The 21,600-nt window shown below is 39.1% G+C and overlaps 1 pseudogene; it reads left to right on the plus strand.

Moving 5' to 3' along the window:
• Positions 1-662: 662 nt before the first annotated feature.
• LOC121395499 lies at positions 663-20,637 on the plus strand (annotated as a pseudogene).
• The last annotated feature ends 963 nt before the right edge of the window (positions 20,638-21,600 follow it).

The raw sequence follows: 21,600 nt of genomic DNA on the forward strand, positions 1-21,600 counted from the left end.
AGTGGGAATAGGACATTGACTTGGCTGAGCTATGCTCCTATATATGGGTGAGTAGCACCTAATGTGAGTTTACAGACAAGGGATATTTACATATGCACATAGGGTCCTGTAATGGAGCAGAGAGTTGCAACTTAAATATATTCAAATACTGATATTTTATTTGCTATAGCTATTTATCACTAGTGGATCCAAAGTGAAAATACAGGTACGGAATGTAAATAACAGAAAATCCATCTCCCATAGGTTCCATTTTATACAAATAATCCACATTTTTAAAAATTATTTTCTTTTTCTCTGTAATAATAAAACAGTAGCCTGTACTTGATCCAAACTAAGATATAATTAATCCTTATTGGAAGCAAAACCAGCTTATTGGGATTTTTTAAAGGACAAGGAAAGACCGTTTTTAGTAAGTTGATCATTTAAATAGTTGCATTGCCCTCTCCCAGATCGCTAACTTTTTTTGTAGAAATACCTTCTGTAAAGGCAATAATTTCTCCCTGTAGCTTTCCTCTTCATTAGGAGATTGTGTCTGACATTTTTAACCGAATCACATCACCGCGTGTGTTCTTTCCATTCATCTGCGCATGTGCGAGTAGGGCAGGCCATAGCTGTGCTGGTTCTTCAGATGAAAGTGCGCTTGCGAAACATCAGATTTGCGAATGCGGCAAAACGAAAGAGTAGCTAATGCACATGTGCGTCAGTCTTGGTCTTGAGATCAGTGCAATGCTTTTTGGGTAATGTTACTGCTATTCTTTACAGTTTTTAGAAATAATCGGCTAAGGTCTTTTAAAAGGAGCTGTACTTAAGACTATGAAGATTTTCATTCATCCAGGTCATAGTATATCTATTATAGGTAAATCTAAAAACAACTAGCAAATTCACCACATTACTGTCACGAAGCAGCAGTTGGAAAAGGACTGAAGAACTAACCTGGAGGCAGAAAGATGAGACACCAAAGAACACCAAAGACACTTGGGTTAGGAACCTATCAGATAGGGTACTAACCCAGCCTGAAAAGGATGTGTTAGCCAAGGGGTTAAACTATGCAGTGACACCACAACACATACCAGTAGTTGAACTCATCACAGCCACAGAGTCTGCTATCAAAAATAATAACTTGAAAAATTAAGAAGCAGAACAACTCCGGCTAAAAGTGTCAGCTGCTTTGTCAAGTGCCAGAACACCTCCCTCTAACCTTACTACAGAAGAGAGGAGAGCACTCAGCTCTCTGAGTAAGGACCCGAACATCGCTATCCTGCCAGCAGATAAAGGGCGATGCACAGTTGTGCTCAACACAACTGACTATGACTGCAAGATAACCACTCTGCTCAGTGATAGCAATACATATGAACCCTTAGGGAAAGACCCAACCAGTGGTTACAAGAAAAAGGTGATAGGTTGCCTACAACAACTTGAAAAGGAGAAAGCCATTGATCAAATTTTATACCACCGTCTGTATCCCAGGGAAGCCACACCATGCTTATACGGACTCCCCAAGATACACAAGGAAGGAGCCCCACTAAGACCCATTGTCAGCAGCATAAATTCAGTGACATACAGCATTGCAAAATTCTTGGCTAACATCTTAGCCCCGTTGGTAGGCAATACAGTGCATCATATCCAGAATGCCAAAGAGTTTGTTACCAAGATTCACGGTGTTACACTAGAGGCAGAAGAAACAATGGTGTCATATGATGTCACTTCATTGTTCACATGTATACCTACTACAGAGGCAATTGAGACTGTAAGAAATCGACTGCAACATGATAACACCCTCAGCAGCAGAACAAAGCTCAGTCCCAACCAAGTTTGTGTGTTACTAGATTTGTGCCTTAACACCACATACTTCAAGTACAAGAACCTTTTTTATAGACAGAAACATGGCTGTGCAATGGGTTCTCCAGTCTCTCCCATTGTAGCAAACTTGTACATGGAGGAAGTGGAAAGGAGGGTCTTACTTACATTCCAGGGAACTACACCGACTCACTGGTTCAGGTATGTGGATGATACTTGTGTTAAAATCAGATCCAATGAAGTGACGGCCTTTACAGAACACATTAACTCAGTGGACAATAACATCAAGTTCACAAGGGAAGATGTCCACGAGAACAAACTTGCTTTTTTGGACTGTTTGATCTGTATCCAAGAGGGGGGTAACTTGAAGACGGAAGTATACAGGAAACCCACTCATACGGATCAATATCTGTTGTTTGATTCCCACCATCCACTGGAACACAAACTGGGTGTCATTTGAACCCTGCACCACCGGGCGGAATGTGTGGCAACTGATACAGAGTCCAAAGACAAAGAGCAAAAACATCTCAGAGGAGCTTTGAAAGCATGTGGCTACCCAGACTGGGCCTTTGTCAAAACAGCAGCAACCAAGCCCAACAGGAACACCAATAGAAATAACCGCCCGGAGACACATAGCAGGCGAAACATAGTCATCCCATATGTAGCTGGAGTGTCAGAGAAACTCAGGAGGATTTTCAACAAACACCATGTCCCTGTGTTTTTCAAACCTAGCAACACACTGAGACAAAAACTGGTACACCCAAAGGATCCAACACCAAAAGAAAAACAAAGCAATGTGGTATACGGAGTCCAGTGTAGCGAGGAGTGCACAGATCTATACATTGGGGAGACAAAACAACTGCTCTCCAAGCGAATGGCTCAGCACAGGAGGGAGAACTCTACAGGGCAAAACTCAGCTGTCTTTCTACACTTAAAAGACAAGGGACACTCCTTTGAAGACAGCAAGGTCCAAATCTTGGATAAAGAAGACCGCTGGTTTGAACGAGGCGTGAAAGAGGCGATTCATGTCAAGGTAGAGAGACCATCTCTGAACATAGGTGGGGGCCTTCGACACCACCTGTCTGCTACATACAATGCTGTTCTAACATCTGTACCCCGGAGGATTCAGAACACTTCACACATCCATTCATGTAACTCTCACAAGTAACACCTGTTTCTAGGAGTTGCATGACACATTGGATAATCCTATCACAGTAACTACACAGAATCAACACCTCTGTAAGTTTCTTCAGATGTCACCTCTTTGAAGAGTTACAATGTGCCATTGTAAATGGATTAGTGGAAGAGTTTATATGCCGAGAACTTCCCACACACAGTTGAACTGAAGAAGCTGCTCGGATGAGTAGTGAAACGTCTTCATTGATTACTCAGCAAGTCCAGTTGTTTTTAGATTGACCTATACTAGATATGAGCTGTACTTAAGCTAACTGACTCCACTGTTAGCCTGCAATTAGGCATGCCTTTCCCTACACCCCATATTGTGTTTAGCCTTTCCTTGTCCTTTAAGGTTTACAAGTACTGTATGAAGATCCAAATTACAGAAAGATCCGTTATTTGGAAAACCCCAGGTCCAAAGCAGGTCTCATACCTGTATTTAAGTGTTACTGTTATTGGGACACATGATGGGTGCTGGGAGTTATTTTACTACCAAACTGTAGATTTCAAATCTGTGTGCTTATACGTCTTATCTTTCTAATAAATATACATACATATAGTCTGTTTTTAAATATAAATATATATTTTGGTCCATGGTGAAGACCGTATTTGAGAAAACAGCAAATACAATGTGTAAGGATTGGGGAAGTTGTCAGACAATATTTACCAGAGGTACCAGCTTTGTAGAATAGGCTACTTGCCAAGGTTCAGATCACTTTGGCACAAGGGAGCCCTGTACTCTATATTGGCCTAGAGTGCATGCTAATTCCAGTGTGTAACAATAGGCACTTTTATTTTCGTTAATTAAAATGCTTTTAATGTTGCACACTTTGACTTGTTCACGTCAACATTACCAAAACTAATGCCCAATTTCCCAAACAAGCATACATTTTTTTCCCTTAGAATGATTAAATAGATAATAAGCTGTGATCATCAGTGTCTTCTTAACCTGCTGTATAATTCAGTATTTGTATTCAATCTGTATGTCAGCCTCAACAGCCTTCCAATGTACAACACTGTGGAAGATGTAACTATTTGGCTACTGGTTGCATCATGATGACCAGGTTCCACAACCTTTGGTCTTCCTCCTGATCTACACTATGGGACCAATTTAATAAAGCTCGAGCTTTCAGGTCCAAAAACCATGCGAGAGTTGCTAAACTCTTGCATGGTTTTTTCCCTTCGAATACCTCTGCTTCCTGCTAAGTGTGTTTTTCCCCCCTGGCAGGTTTTAGGAGAAACCCTCTTGTGAAAGAAAAAAACTCAAAAAAACATCAGGGCTATTCCCAAAGCCACTCGTAGCCCTACCTACATTCCTGTAAGGCTTATTCTTTTTGATTCCTAATATTCATGACATAAGCTAATATACATTTAACAGTCCTTCATAACAACAATTGCACTTGACCATTTGCACTCTGCCAATCTGCTAAGATTAATTGCTAAAAAGTTCACCAATCGACATAGTGGAATCCTCAAGCTACAACCACCTCACAGGAATTTTGCCTAAAGAATCATGGGCAGACATTATTTTGACACCAAGTACTGGAAATTAAATAAAAATAATCTGGACTTCAGTGCATCTATGGCTGCTTCTAGTTAATGTGCAAGCTTACTTGTATGCATTTTGACACATTAGACACATTGGTGCAAAGCTCAACTCCCCCTAGTGGCAATTAAGCTGGAATGATAAAAATACTACATTCTGGGTAAAAGACATGGTAAATTGTGTTTAACATTGCTAACTGCACACTGCACTTGTGGTGCTAATTGACCCCTAGACAAAAAATGTTAAGACATCCAGTTAAATGAAAGGACTGGGAATATTCTTTCTTCTAGAGCTGAAACTCTGACTATACTACTTACTACTCAGGAACAAGGATAGTTAGATACATCCACTAGTTTATTTTACACCTAAAGAGTTTCAATGGGAACTTAATAAACACAAAAATAAACATTTAATATAAGCGTCATCATACTAAAATAAGTCATTTTCTAAATATAATCAATTAGAAATTCTGACCTGTTTCTAAAATCAGTTTATAAAGTTACTCTTCAATCTGCTCCTCTCGGTATCTGTTTCTCTTCATTCTCTCTTCATGCAGGAGTTGGGAGTCTGATTTTGAGTGACAATTAAGTCTAATACAGCCTTTGGGGGGCTCACTTTGCCCAGAAGATGTAATAGAGCTCACTCTCTTAAAATCACCAGAAATCTTGTTTCCTGAAATGTGGGATTTGTGCCAGTCAGTTATTTTGTTAGGTTAGTTTGTGCTGGAGTTGGTTATTGATTGAGCTCTAATACATCTGCTAGAAACGGGAGCCTCCTTAATGGAGAACTAAAGCCTAAAAATGGGTATAGCTAAAAATATTATAATATACTGAACTTATTGCACCAGCCTAAAGTTTCAGCTTGTCAATAGCAGCAATGATCCAGGACTTCAAACTTGTCACAGGGGGTCACCATCTTGGAAAGTGTCTGTGACACTCACATGCTCAGTGGGCTCTGAGCAGCTGTTGAGAAGCTAAGCTTAGGGGTCATCACTAATTATCAAGCAGAAAATGAGGTTTGTCTGTAATATAAACTGATGCTACAGGGCTGATTATTACATTTGGATGCTAATTGCACTGGTTTCTGTGCTGCCATGTAGTAATTATCTGTATTAATTACTAATCAACCTTATACTGTGACATTTATATTCTATGTGTACTGTATATTGTGAGTGGGTCCCTAAGCTCAGTAAGTGACAGCAGCACAGAGCATGTGCAGTGAATCAGCAGAAAAGAAGATGGGGAACTACTGGGGCATCTTTGTAGACATGGATCTTTACTGTTAAAGGGCTGTGGTTGCCTTGGGCTGGTACAGAAGCACAAAACATAATGCACAGCATTAGCTACTTCTTTAGTTAAGCTTTAATTCTTCTTTAAAATATTTATTGGATCTAACTGTCAATGAATATCTGACACCCAACACCTACATTAAGAGAGAATGAAGATAAACAGATGCTGAGAGGGAGGGATAGTGAAAATTAACATAATTATTTTGGAAACGGCGTAATTTTTTATTGACTATAATATATTCTTATTTCAATATGATGAAGCTTATATACATTTTTTATTTTTGGGATGTTTCCCTTTAAGCTTACAGTTACCACTAAGTTGTTCCTTGGGTGACAAGTTCGTTTTGCCTTTTTACATTTTTTTTCATTACTACTAAACACTTTGTCCTTGCTTCATATGTTCCCAGCTGGGTATCCAGAAACTCCCACTTGAACCCAAAAGCCTTCTCCTGACTGCGGCCCATGGTGTCTCTCTTGACAAGTGCCATGCCAGAAAGAACATCTCTCACATGCGAGAATTACAGGTTCTCCTTCAATGTCAACAGCTTATCTGGTTGCATTTTGCAGCAAGTGATGATTTATATTTATTTGTTTTTGACTTCTGTAGTTTTGTAATTACGTTGTTATTACGGTAATGTAAAATGTCTGTATGCTGTGTTGTCAGTACTTACTGTAAATGGTGAGATGAAACTGTTCTGTTTGTTGCTGACCAGTGATTATGTTGGTTACAAGAAATGTATATTGTCCTTCATCTCTAGGAGTGAGATTGTCCAGCTGAAGAGTAATGTTTCCATACAGGCGGCATCTGTCTGTGCAGCTGTTATTATAAGTAGGAGGGTTACTCAGTATTGCAGATGCAATTGGACTGACACCAAACCTCCATGTTATCACCCGCTGATTCTGTGCAGGTAAATTCAACTTCACTGTGAGAGTTACAGATTCACCCTCATTCCCTGATACATTCTGTAGGCAAGATACCGAGCCTGGAAAGTAAATTCATAAAATGATTTATTATGATGAGAATCATTGTGGAAATGAGTGTTGAACAGTGCAATGAGAGGAAAAGAACACATCATATATAATGCAGCTACAGAAACACATTCTAACAATCAAGTAAGAAACAAGCCATTTACATTCATTATTTGAAAGCTTTCATTCGTGATTCCTGGTTGGCAAGATGAGACTTTAATATCATGTTCTGACTGCAGGGAACAGTCACACATATCCTAGAAAGATGAGATCAGAGAGTGGGGCAAATTCACTAAGATTCGTAGTTGCACCAGTGTCCGCTTCGCCACGTTTCGCCAGGCGTAGAGTGGGGCAAATTCACTAAAATCCAAAATTGAGCTCAGGTTGCGAAATTGCGCTAGCGTTAATTCGCCAAGCAAAGCGAAGTTACGCTAGCGATGCTTAATTTGCATATGGCGACCAATTGAAGTTACAATAGAGGTATATGTAGCAGCACTACACAAGCCTGGGAAACCTTCAAAACAGCAAATAAAATTTTTATTTTGCCCTACACATGTGCCCACTGTATAGTTAAGTTGCCATGAGTTAGGAAATGTAGGGGGGAAGGAGGGTAGCCCCAAAAAAATTTTCGATCTTTTTCAGCCTATCACCCATAAAAAAAGAAAAAACGCCAGCGTTTTTTGGGACTTGGAAAAATGTTTAACTTTTTTTGAAGCAATCCCTATCTACTCTATTGCACTTCGCCTGGTCTGAGGTGGCGAAGGAAGTCTGGCGTAATAGGTAGCGTTCAGAAAAATTTGCGCGTCAGTGAATTTGCGTAGTTACGTCTGTTGAGCAAATTCGCCAGGCGTAAGGGTGCGAAAAACAGTAGTGAATTTACGCCAGTGTCCGTGAATTGGCAAATTAACGAAAATGCGATACGCTAGCAAATTCACACTAGCGTTAGGTGCTTCGTCCTTTAGTGAATTTGCCCCACTGAGAGTCGTAGGATACAGAGACATAATCCCTGATAAATATCCTCTGTCTCATCCCTGTGCTGCATGTTCCTCACTTTCATGTCAATATACACAATTTCGCATCTTCCTCCTGATTATTATGTTACTCATACTGAGGAGCTAAATCTCTCAGAGTATTTAAGGGGACAGTTCACTTTAAAATTGACTGTTAGTATGATGCATGCAGCGATATTTGGAATTGGTCTTTAATTTTAGTTTTTCCAGTTTTTGACATTTTTGTTGTGCAACTGTCAGACCTGGAACTCTCATTGTTAGGGTTTGTTTTCTTATCAACCATGTAAAGAAGTCAGAGTTGAAAATGAATAGTAGAGGGCCTTAAAGGGGCAAAATGCACCTATACATGTACTCTGCCTTTTATTTTAGTTCAAATATATTGTGTTTATTTTTTTTTATCTATTTATTTATCTATATTGTTTTTTATACTACCTACCCTTAGGTAAAGGTTTTTTTGTTTTTTTTTAAAGATGATAAGCTCTATATTAACAAGCATCTCCCTTTCCAAAGTTTAGATAAGAAAATGTTTATTACAATGAGCTTTATCAATAGACCATCGGTTTTATCCAGAAAATTTTCCATGTGTTAAAAGTTTAAATACAGGTCCCATACCTGTTATCCAGAATACTCGAGACCTGGGGTTTTCCAAATAACAGATTTCTGTAATTTGGGTCTTCATCCCTTAAATCTACTAGAAAATCATGTAAACATTAAATAAACCCAATAGGCTGTTTTTACTTCCAAAAAAGCATTATATCTTAGTTGGGATCAAGTACAAGGTACTGTTTTATTATTACAGAGAAAAAGGAAATCACTTTTAAAAAATGTGATTATTTGGATAAAATGGAGTCTATGCTAGACGGCTTTCTGAATAATGGGTTCCCATACCAGCACTCTCATTTTCAATGTCCATCCTTGTTGAGTGCTAAAAAAACTGAAGATAATTTTAAATTAAAACAACAGGCAATACATAAATCATATATACTGGCCTCTTGTGGAACAAGAGGTGTAGTGCTCCTTTAACAACAAAGCAGTTACAATGTGAATAATGACAATCTTTATGGTTTTGAAGCCTTATAGTTTTTTTTCTGTTAGGGTCAGTGACCCTAACAACCAGATTGCTTTTTCAGTTACAAGCTAGAAGGATGATGTATAAATGAGACCATATATGAATCTAGTTGCATAACCAGCTGTTTTAATACCACAACTATCATTTCACAGATGGGTCCAGTGAGTGATCCACATCCGGAGACTAAGGGGGTTATTTACTTAACTCTGAATGCAAAAATCACGTTTTTTTTTATAAAATCAGACTTTTAAAAAATCACAAATTCTTTGGAATCTATTAAACCCTGAGGATGGAAAAGTCAGAATCTGAAAATCCGGCATCTCAGACATGTCGAGGTTGCATATGTGTCAATGGGAGAAGTCCCAATGATTTTTTGATGTGCGCTGGGTTTCATGCAAAATTCCGAAAAATCTTGAAAACTGGATTTTTACCTGCAAAGCAAAATTTCGCGAAAATATAATAATAAATAAGCGTAAAAAACCTGAGCGGAGTTTGTAGCAGCAAATATTGAGATAAATTCGGACTTTGATAAATAACCCCCTAAAGGTATTTTCTGCAGTGAAATAAAAAAAATATATGCTTTTCTTCTTTTTTCTGTACTTTGTAAAATATTGGTATTTAAGTATTATTGTTTTGATGTAGTATTTTTTCTCATCTTTATGAGATTAATCTACCAGAATATGGGTTCTTTTAGGAACATCGAAATGTAGGGTGTCATATTGCCGGATATACAGGTATATGGAGATCTGTGAAGGATGGAGCAGTTTTGTCCTAAAATATTATCCATATTTTGAAATTGGAAGTAATTAATGGAATATACAGTATTTATCATTGTGCCAAGTAGTTACATAAGTGAAATCATTTTGATGAATATTACTATTTGGCTGTTATAATCTACACTAGAGATGGGCAAATTAGTCCTGTTTTTGGTTTGCCGAAAAATTCGCAAATTATTTTGACGAGCAATAGTTTTTACATGCGCAACCATATTTAAACGCACAACTTTTTGGTCCAAATGCATTAAAGTCAATGTGCGTCAAAATAATTTTGACGCATGACAATTTTTATGATGATGATTGCTGTTTGAGGGTGGGTCCCCTCATTTACAAGGGTGGGCCCCCTCATTTACAACTGTGACCTGTAACCTATGAGTGCATTGATGAATTTTGATTATATTGGAGAACTCAAAGGGGTGGTTCACTTTTAGGAAAACTTTTAGTATTGTATTGAAAGTCCCATTCTAAGAAACTTTTCCATTTGTTTTTATTATTTTAGTTTTTAAATTATTTGCCTCCTTCTTCTGACTCTTCCCAGCTGTCAAATAAGGGTCACTAACCCCATCTAAAAACAAATGCTCTGTAACGCTACAAATGTATCGTTATGGCTAATTTTTATTACTTATCTATTTAGGCCTCTCCTATTCATATTCCAGTCTCTTATTGAAATCAATTCATGGTTGCTAGGGTAATTTGGACCCTAGCAACCAGATGGCAGATACAGAAAACTGGAGAATTGCTGAATAAAAATCTAAATAACTCGAGAACCATAAATAAAAAATGAAAACCAAATGCACTTTGTCTCAGAATATCACTCTCTGCATCATAATAATAAAAGTTAATTTAAAGGTGAACAACCCCTTTAAGTGCATAGTGGAAGAGCACTATCATCAGAATAAGAACTGCCCTGTACTGGTGGATAAGTGTAATCTCTGTTTCTAATACAATATATTATTATACATATACGTTAATACTTAAAGTGCAACATGCTAGCTCATCATCATCATCATCATTTATTTATATAGCGCTGTCAAGATACACAGTGCTAGCTTTAATATTAATATGGGATTCATGGCAACCCAGAGGTTTTACAGGAATAGGTGCAGTGTGAATAACTATGGTGGACTTCTGCCTGGAGTAGCTTCTATTTAGTCTGCTATTTCTAAGGAGAATTGTTAAAATGAGGATCTCAAAAATTGCCATATTTAATCCCTCAACTTCACTTGGTCACTTGGGAACACAACTCCATATGCATGTAATAATATTGCACCTATCTATGAGCCTCTTACACTAGCCTCATATACATTTGATATATGTTTATTGTCATACCTCCCAACATTTTGAAAGTAAAAAGAGGAACAAAATTTTTTTGCGCACATAGAATAGCGACTTTTTTTTTACCACACCCCTTTCTGTGGCCACACCCCCTAATTGCAAGTTCATTTTACAAAATTTGGCAGGTTATGAAAGTTTGAAAATATTTCTCCTTATCTAAACTGTTTTTCTGTGTCTCAAAATTGTTACAAAGTATCTTATTTGCACCTGTTATCTGTTCTGGGCTCTCTGCTAAAAGCCAATTAAGTGAGAAACTTTGTTTCTTTTTCTGGCTGTTCAGTGCAGAGAAAAGAGGGACTTTCCAGTACAAATGGGACTGTTGGTTGAGCTGTCAAAAGAGGGACTGTCCCTCCGAAAAAGGGACAGTTGGGAGGTTGTAATTACAACTTAACATTTGAAAATTGGGGTGTGTGATCTAATTAACTGCATTTATATTGTGTTGACTTGTAAATGTGAGGGGCCCCCCTCCTAGAATGGCATAGTCTATGTTTTTATGAGCTTTATGCAGAATTGGGATTAAATAATTCCTTTTATTTACTGAATTGTTTTCATTGTTTATTATGGAAAAGTAGTTAATGGATTTCTAGAGTTACGTATCTTTCCAAAGTTGTGTTCTTTGTGGGGTAATGTTTGTGTAAGGAAACCAATAAATTATGTAAATCAAACAGCCTTGTGAATTGAGGAAGTTGCAGTCTGACTTCTATCCCAGGCAAGACATGACATGTTATATCTCTAAATGCTAGATGAATTGCAGAATTTAAAGTTAAATCTTTACACTATCTTGTACCAACACAATGGATGCTGCACAATCCCATGCAAGGCCTATTCATCCCCTATATTCACCCACACAACTGCCTCACATTGTGCCATGCTGAGTCATGCGGTGTGTTTAGTTAATACCTGTAGCCTTCATAGCCATTTGCTCCTGCATCTCTGTGCAATACATGCATTCTAGTCCTATGGCATCACATCATATTCTGCCATGGTGGCATAACCAGCGGTTTTAATACCACATCTTTCATTTTACAGATGGGTCCAGTGAGTGATCCACATCCGGAGACTAAAGGTCTTTTCTGCAGTGAAATAAAAAAATACATGTTTTTCTTCTTTTTTCTGTACTTTCTAAAATATTGGTATGTAAGTATTATTGTTTAGAAGTAGGGATGTAGCGAACGTCGGAAAAAAAGTTCGCGAACATATTCGCGAACTTGCGCAAAAACGCGAGCGGTTCGCGAACGGTTCGCGAACCCCATAGACTTCAATGGGAAGGCGAACTTTAACATCTAGAAAAGACATTTCTGGCCAGAAAAATGATTTTAAAGTTGTTTAAAGGGTGCAACGACCTGGACAGTGGCATGCCAGAGGGGGATCAAGGGCAAAAATGTATCTGAAAAATCTGCCTGTGTGTGCTTGGAAGAGATAGTGTAGGGGGAGAGCTGTTAGTGATTTCAGGGACAGATGATAGTAAGTTTGCTGGCTAGTAATCTGCTTGATACTGCTCTGTATTGGAGGGACAGAAGTCTGCAGGGATTTGAGGGACATTTTAGCTTAGGTAGCTTTGCTGGCTAGTAATCTACTGTTCTCTTTAAACAACTGCCATACGTTGACCTTGTAGGCATTGTTTGGTGTTTTTTCTGGAGACGGTAATATTATGGATATTTAGACAGAATGTGAACAAGGTCACACAGCTAGATGGCGGGTTGAAGAAAACACTGTGCAAATAATGCCTACAAGGTCAACGTATACACTACTACAGCGGTGGATACGGATTACGTAAAATATATTATGGCTGCTTGAAAAAGTGACTCCGGTGTTTTTTCTGGAGACGGTAATATTATGGATATTTAGACAGAATGTGAACAAGGTCACACAGCTAGATGGCGGGTTGAAGAAAACACTGTGCAAATAATGCCTACAAGGTCAACGTATACACTACTACAGCGGTGGATACGGATTACGTAAAATATATTATGGCTGCTTGAAAAAAGTCACTCCGGTGTTTTTTCTGGAGACGGTAATATTATGGATATTTAGACAGAATGTGAACAAGGTCACACAGCTAGGTGGCGGGTTGAAGAAAACACTGTGCAAATAATGCCTACAAGGTCAACGTATACACTACTACAGCGGTGGATACGGATTACGTAAAATATATTATGGCTGCTTGAAAAAAGTCACTCCGGTGTTTTTTCTGGAGACGGTAATATTATGGATATTTAGACAGAATGTGAACAAGGTCACACAGCTAGATGGCGGGTTGAAGAAAACACTGTGCAAATAATGCCTACAGGGCAAATAATGCCTAAAAGGTCAACTTATACACTACTACAGCGGTAGTAAAAAAAAAAAATTAAAGTTGGTGCTGCTGAACTACTAGGAGCAGCAGATTAGCACACCAGTCCCACTCCCCAACACTGCTAGACTAATAGCACTGGGCTCTTATAGTAGTAGTAGTAGTAGTAGTAGTAGTAAAACAACAAAAAAATAAATAAAAGCAGTCCTTACAAGGACTACTGTTATTGCAGCAGTCAGCAGATGAGATCAGAAGCAGGACAGCTGCCCACTGCAGCTACATACAGAGCACTGCAGTAGAAGGTAGATTACTAGCCAGCAAAGCTACCTAAGCTAAAATGTCCCTCAAACCCCTGCAGACTTCTGTCCCTCCAATAACAGAGCAGTATCAAAACGATTACTAGCCAGCAAACTTTCAACTGTCCCTGAAATCACTAACAGGCAGCAGCTCTCTCCCTACACTATCTCTTCAGCACACACAGGCAGAGTGAAAAAACGCTGCAGGGCTTCGGTTTTTATAGGGAAGGGGAGTGGTCCAGGGGAGAGCTTCCTGATTGGCTGCCATGTACCTGCTGGTCTGGGGTGAGAGGGCAAAAAAAAGCGCCAACAATGGCGAACCCAAAATGGCGAACGTCGCGCGACGTTCGCGAACTTCCGGCGAGCGCGAACACCCGATGTTCGCGCGAACAAGTTCGCCGGCGAACAGTTCGCGACATCTCTATTTAGAAGTAGTATATTTTGTCATCATTATGAGGTTAATCTACCAACCAATGGGTTCTTTTAAGAACATCAAAATGTCGGAAATACAGGTATATGGATATCTTTGAGGGATGGAGCAGTTTTGTCCTAAAATATTATCCATATTTTGAAATTGGAAGTAATTCATGGAATATACAGTATTTATCATTGAGCCAAGTAGTTACATGAGTGAAATCATGTTGATGAATATTACTATTTGAAGTCAAAATTTAGACGCACAACGATATTTACACATGCAACTATTTTTGTCGAAATGCAAAATAATTTTTATGAGCACCATTTGTCCAAATGCATTAAAGTCAATGGGTGTCAAATTTATTTTGACCCGCAAATATTTTTACACTCGTAACTTTTTTGTCGCAGCTTCGTGAAAAAAATTGCAGGTGGCGAATGCGGAATTTCACAGCGAATCCATTCCTGGCGAATAAATCCACCCATCACTAATCTACACATGTCTAATATCTCTTTGGATATAAATGTGCACAAAAAATTCACTCCAATCTCATCTTCAAAGAGCTGTGCATGTTGCTGTGGCAATGAGGATGAAGTCAGTGGCCTCTTGAGAAAGCCAAGTTATTGACAAAGTGGTCATTGGGGTGGTGACATTTGATGCTTGAGGGTGGGCCCCCTCATTTACCACTGTGACCTGTAACCTAATTTGTGCACCTTGATGAGTGCATTGATTAATTTTGATTATTTTGGAGAACATATTCACTTTTAGGCAAACTTTTAGTATGGAATTGAAAGTCCCATTCTAAGAAACTTTTCCATTTGTTTTCATTATTTTAGTTTTTGAATTGTTTGCCTACTTCTTCTGACTCTTTCCAGCTGTCATATGGGGATTGCTGTCCCAATCTAAAAACAAATGCTCTGTAAAGCTACAAATGTATTGTTATTGCTACTTTTTATTACTCATCTTTTTATTCAGGTCTCTCCTATTCATATTCCAGTCTCTTATTAAAATCAATGCATGGTTGCTAGGGTCATTCGGACCCTAGCAACTGGATTGCTGAAACTGCAGACCGGAGAACTGCTGAATAAAAATCTAAATAACTCAAGAACCATAAATAAAAAATGAAAACCAAATGCAATTTGTCTCGGAATATCACTCTCTACATCATACTAAAATGTATTTAAAGGTACACAACCCCTTTAAGTTTATGGTGGAAGAACTCCATCATCTGAATAAGAACGGCCCTGTGCTGTATGGTGGATAAGTATAATCTCTGTTTCTAATACAGACACACTTCTGGACACATGCTATATATCAACATTGGGAACTTGTTATATATATGTACGTTAATAATTATAAGTGCTACATGCTAACTTTAATATTAATATGGGATTCGTGGCAACCCAGAGGTTTTACAAGAATAGATGCAGTGTGAATAACTATGGGGGACTTCTGCCTGGAGTAGCATCTCTTTAGACTGATATTTCTAAGGAGAATTTTAATAATGATAATTGTCACATTTAATCAACTTCAGTTGTGAACTTGGGGACACAACTCCATATGGATTTAATACTATTGCACCTATCTATGAGCCTCTTACTCTAGTCTCATATACATTTGATATATGTCTATTGTTGTAATTACAACTTAACATTTGAGAATTGTGAATGTGAGGGGCCCCCCTCTCCGAATGGCATGGTCTATGTTTTTATGGGCTTTATGCAGAGTTTGGAATAAACAATGCCTTTTATTTACTGAATTGTTTTCATTGTTTATTGTGGAAAAGTAAATAATGTATATCTGGGGTTTAGTATCTTTCCAAAGTTGTGTTCTTTGTGGGGTAATGTTGTGAAAGGAAACCAATAAATTATATAAATCAAACAGCCTTGTAAAATAAGGAAGTTGCAGTCTGACTTCTATCCCAGGCAAGACATGACATGTTATATCTAAATGCTAGATGAATGCCGAACTTTAACCTATCTTTTATTAACACAATAGATGCTGCACAATCCCACGCAAAAGCCCTATTCATCCCTATATTTAGCCACACAGCTGCCTCACATTGTTAGGCCATGCTGTGTGTTTAGTTAATACCTGTAGCCTACATTGCCATTTGCTCCTGCATCTCTGTGCAATACATGCATTCTAGTCCTATGGCATCACAGCATATTCTACCATAGTGGCATCTCAGTTCATTCTATCACAGTGACATCATAGCACTTTCTGGTACAGTGACATCTTAGCACATCCAGGAGCTGTGACTTTTACGCGAAGAAGAAATTATATCCCATTATATACCCTTATATCATAGTTAATACAACTAAAGGTATTTTGGTTTGTATCAGTGTCTTTTTCTTAATCGCAAACATTATAGTACAAAAGAGTGTGAATTTATTTTCTGCTTTCCAGACTATTCTTACAAATAACCAAAAAAGGATTATAGATATGTCTCACCTAAAGCTGAGAGGAGCAGAACACAGAGACATGTACCCTGCAAGATCGACATCGGTTCCATTATAATGTTCAGCCACATACTTTGTACTTCCTCTAACACGCACGGCATCTCCTAATCTGTTATTCTATGGAAATAACTCACCGTAAATAAAGCCCTTCCTTATTTTAACATCTGAACCATGATCATATAACAACAGAAAAGTTATATCATAGAATGGAACTTATTTTCTTAATTACGTTGTAAGTTTAGTCATTCTTTTAACATGTATTAATGTGAATACATATTGTGAACTGGTAACTGGAGTAACTGCTAACAGTTTGAAGGGTGATATATTTCCCCTAGGTTCATGTCTTACTCCCAAATCTACAGCAGTCCTGAGTGGGTTAATTCCCCTAGAAAGTCTCACCTGGGGAATAATTAGCAGGCTAGATCTGCTTGACAGGGGAGACTCACATAGTATACCCTGTGTATTAGTTAGAGCCCATGGGGCAAATTCACTAAGCGCCGAAGCGCCGAACGCTAGCGAAGTTACTTCGCTAGCGTTTGGCATTTTCGTTACTGCGCAAATTCACTAACGAACGCTGGCGTAGTTTCGCTAGTGTTACTTCGCACCCTTACGCCTGGCGAAGTTTCGCTAGCGACGTAACTACGCAAATTCACTAACGCGCGCAGTGTACTGAACGCTACCTTTTACGCTAGACTTCCTTCACCACCTCAGACCAGGCGAAGTGCAATAGAGTAGATAGGGATTGCTTCAAAAAAAGTCAAAAATTTTTCTAAGTCCCAAAAAACGCTGGCGTGTTTTCTACATTATGGGTGATAGGCTGAAAAAGATCGAACAAATTTTTGGGGCTCCCCTCCTTCCCCCCTACATTTCCTGACTCATGGCAACTTACCTATACAGTGGGCACATGTGTAGGGCAAAATAAAATTTTATTTGATGTTTTGAAGGTTTTCTAGGCATTTGTAGTGCAGATACGTATTCCTCCATTGAAATTTGAATTTGGCGCCGTATGCAAATTAGCCTTCACTAGCGTAACTTCGCTTTACTTAGCGAATCAACGCTAGCGCAACTTCGCAACCTTACGTTACCCCTGAGCGCAACTTCGGATTTTAGTGAATTTGCGAAGCACTGGCGAAACTACGCCTGGCGAAGTGCGGCAAAGTTACGAATCTTAGTGAATTTGCCCCCATGTGTGGCAAGGATTTTGTTTTATTTTGTTTTATGCCGGTTTGCTCACAGAGTCTGTATATGTAAACAATAAATGGACTTTACCCTGTTAAAGAACTGTTCATCTGATCCTGTTTACAATATAAATATATAAAAATCTTTAAAGAGAAATACGCACTGACAAGTCAACTGCACCACATGTAGACAAATGCTCACAGGACCCTTCTTTTATCACCCACATTCAGGAAAAGCCATTGCCAACAGACACAGGGTCACCTGTACATCCCAGTACGTCATCTACATCATTAAGGTGCCCACTTATTTAACCTTAAATTCATCTGGTCGAGTTTTTAAAAGGGGAAATCTTGAATTTTTCAATGAAAAAAAAAAACCTCCTAAAAATCGGAAACCAAAATTACTCATCTCAAACCTGTCGAGGTCACGTAGAAACTATAACAAACAAGGGAAAGTTGTGCTCACCACTAATTTTTAAAACCATTAGGCGGGGGTGCAATGAGGCTGTGACCACAAAATACATAAAGACAAATACAAGAGTCCTCTGCACTCAACCCATTATCAATATATTTAAGACAGAGACATTTTGTGCATACTGCTACTGAAAAATGCCTTACCCTTTAAACAAAACAAAGATTGTTTGTCCATATATTGCAATATATTTAAGCTGGCTAACTATGTATCCCTGTTTTGTTTAAAGGGTAAGGCATTTTTAAGTAGCTGTATGCACAAAATGTTTCAATGTCTGGCATGGAAAATTCTGTTTTAATTTTCATTATTTATAATGATATGAGTGTATGACTGGTACTTCTTTGGATTCTGTCAATTTTACTTTGTATACCATTTTAGACTAGGCAACCTAACTTTACTAAACATTTGTAGGGACCTATAGGGTTAAGATGCTCCTATAGCTTTAAATCCCTACCCTTCCTTCTGTCTCTCTAGTTACTAGGCAAAAGCCCATGTATGGAGTTTATATTTACATAACCATTGTTATTGGCCAAGAGGTGTAATGACAATTTCCTACCACCCTTCCATACAGGGCCGCCATCAGAAATCAAAGGGCCCCACACAACAAAATTTTCTGGCCCCCCCTCACGACACCTCTCCTAACCACGCCCCTAACCATGCCCCCACCTTAACCACGCTTGCCCCCACCACAAAGGTCACATGGACACATTCACAAACCGTAAATGAAATCATTTTGGCAAGAGGATTATTAATCCTGCCACCACATCAAGGTAGACTCTTTAAGCAGGTACCTGCTCTAACCTAAATTGCACTTTGTTTTACAATTATTCTATGTTTAAATTGTACAAATAAGAGCCATTTGGTTTAACCCCTTGGTCAAAAAACAACCAGTCCTAATAAGGACAATGGAAGATTGAAATGTGCCCAATCTAGCTAGCATGTCTAATGTATACACACATTTATTGTATAATGCATTTTATGTATACATTAAAAAAATTGAAACCCAACCACTGGACAATTATACAGTGCAATGGCACTTTTTGATTGTTTGTTAACATATAGGCAATCAATAAGAACTTTGATTAGTATAAATAAACAACAGATATACAACTTATTTTTATAATAAACAAAATTACTTTTATTAATATGAATAAATAAAGAACATAAGATATAAAACTATTTTTACAATAAAAATAAGAACTGGTGGTTCAGGGGCCATATGGGGATCAGGGGCCCGCATGGGCATTAGGGACCATGCATTGGTGGTTCAGTGTCCCATAAGGGTTCAGGGGCCGTATGGGGATCAGGGGCCCTCATTGGTGGTTATGGGGCCGTATGGGGATCAGGGGCCCCCATTGGGGTTTCAGGGGCCTGCATTGGTGGTTCAGGGGCCCTCATTGGTGGTTCAGGGGCCGTATGGGGATCAGGGGCCCTCATTGGTGGTTCAGGGGCCCTCATTGGTGGTTCAGGGGCCTGCATGGGCATTAGGGGCCATGCATTGGTGGTTCAGGGGCCATATGGGGATCAGGGGCCCACATTGGGGTCCAGGGGGCCCGCATTGGGGGTTCAGGGGCTGCATTGGTGGTTCTTGGGGCCCGCATTGGTGGTTCAGGGGCTGCTTGTTCTCTTGTGCTGGCATCTTCTTCTTCCTCCAGGAGGGTTTTCGCCGTCTTCACCATCCGTTCGCCGTCTCCAGGAAACACGTCCTCCTCTAGCCGCGTCCTCTTCTTCTGACTGCAGGTGCGCCCGTGCGTACTAACGTCACACGTACGCACGGGATGCAGCTCAGTGCAATATTGCGATACACAGAGTGAGGTGCGGCGCTGTCCCCCCTGTGACCCCCTGATGGCGGCCCTGCTTCCATATAGTATTTGGAAAGGGGTGGATCTTCCTCTTTGGCTGCTGGTGTCCTTACCTACTGGTTGAACTCATTGAGCCTGGGTACACCAAGGAGCAGTAAAGCCACCGTCCTAAAGGGACCTGTACCTTAAGTGATTGAGTCGGGGACCAGGGACCACTCCGCTGGGTGGGATCCGGAGCACTTCAAGGTACATCTGCCTGAGATTCCTTATTACTACAATGCCTTATGGGAGTCACATTCCGCAGCTGTGTCATCCAAACATATTCTAGCAAATGAGTTGTACATCTATCCATACCTCAACATATGTGAGTAAACCTGAGGTCATTTGTCTTGTACAAATAAACAACTGTTCTGCTCATCATAAGAATCTCCTGGCGTCCATCATTCTCTATTTTTATGCTAAGTAGCCTGAGTGTTGTAGTTCCACTACACCTGTAAGGGAAGCTTCCGCTTAGCAAAAGCCCTGGTGCTGAAGTGTGAGTCACGTATAACCCATGATCATATTACTATCTGGACACTTAACTATCTTTGGTCTGCTTATTCCAGATTAGCGTTACACATTATTACATTATTGCCTGCAAAATCAGCTGTCAGTACTTACTGTAAACAGTGAGATTAACCGTCCCATTTTTTTGTGTTGCAGTGTCCACGTTGGTTACAAATAGTGAATATTGCCCTGTATCTGCAGGAGTGACATTGTCCAGCTGGAGAGTTGTATTATCATACAGGTGGCATCTGCCTCTGTAACTGCCATAATAGAGGGGAGTATTATTTAGCTGGGCAGTTGCAATTATAATGTTGGTACCAAACCTCCATTGTACTTCACGCTGTGTGGGCAGATTCAGATTCGCTGTGAGATTTACAGATTTGCCCTCAATCCCTGACTCTTCCAGCAAACAATATACAGGTCCTATGGGGAACAGGGAAAACTTCACTGTACAGATTAATAGTATCTTAGTCCTGACTCAGTCACATCCTGACACCTGTCTCTGGTCCTCTCTCTTCAGATATATAATTATAGCAGGATAATAATTTGTCAATAATCCTTACCTGAGACAGCCAGGAGCAGCAGGAAACAGACAGACAGGTAACAGTATGATCCCATCAGTGCAGTGTCCACATTGCAGTCAAGGTGCTATGTGTGTGTGTATATGTGTGTATATGTGTGTATATGTGTGTGTGTGTGTGTATATGTGTGTATATGTGTGTATATGTGTGTGTGTGTGCTTCTCACTTACTCTTTACTTTCCACTTTGTCCCTCCTAGAGGAGTGGCACAACACTGAGAAGTGCCAGAGCATTATTAATCACATTGAGTAAATTAGAAACAGACCATGTGGGAAAGAACAAATATAGGTGATTATTACTGTTGTTAGCTTCATTGTAAAACAGAAATCAATTCCTAATATTTATAGTTAATTGGGATGGCATAGAAGCATGAAACTGTAGATAAAGTCACATTATCAAGTAAAACTGGGGCTACATTTAAGTCTTGTATTTAAACAATTCTAAACAACCAATTAAATACTAATGCACTATACAGTATAATGAAAAATATGAATATAAGTGCATGTCCAACACCATTTCAAAACTAATGGGTGTCATACCTCCCAATATTTCAATTAGCTAATACAATACAAGTCAAATTACTCCACACC

Source organism: Xenopus laevis, chromosome 7L (genome assembly GCF_017654675.1).
Source record: "Xenopus laevis strain J_2021 chromosome 7L, Xenopus_laevis_v10.1, whole genome shotgun sequence".
NCBI classification, from domain to species: Eukaryota; Metazoa; Chordata; class Amphibia; order Anura; family Pipidae; genus Xenopus; species Xenopus laevis.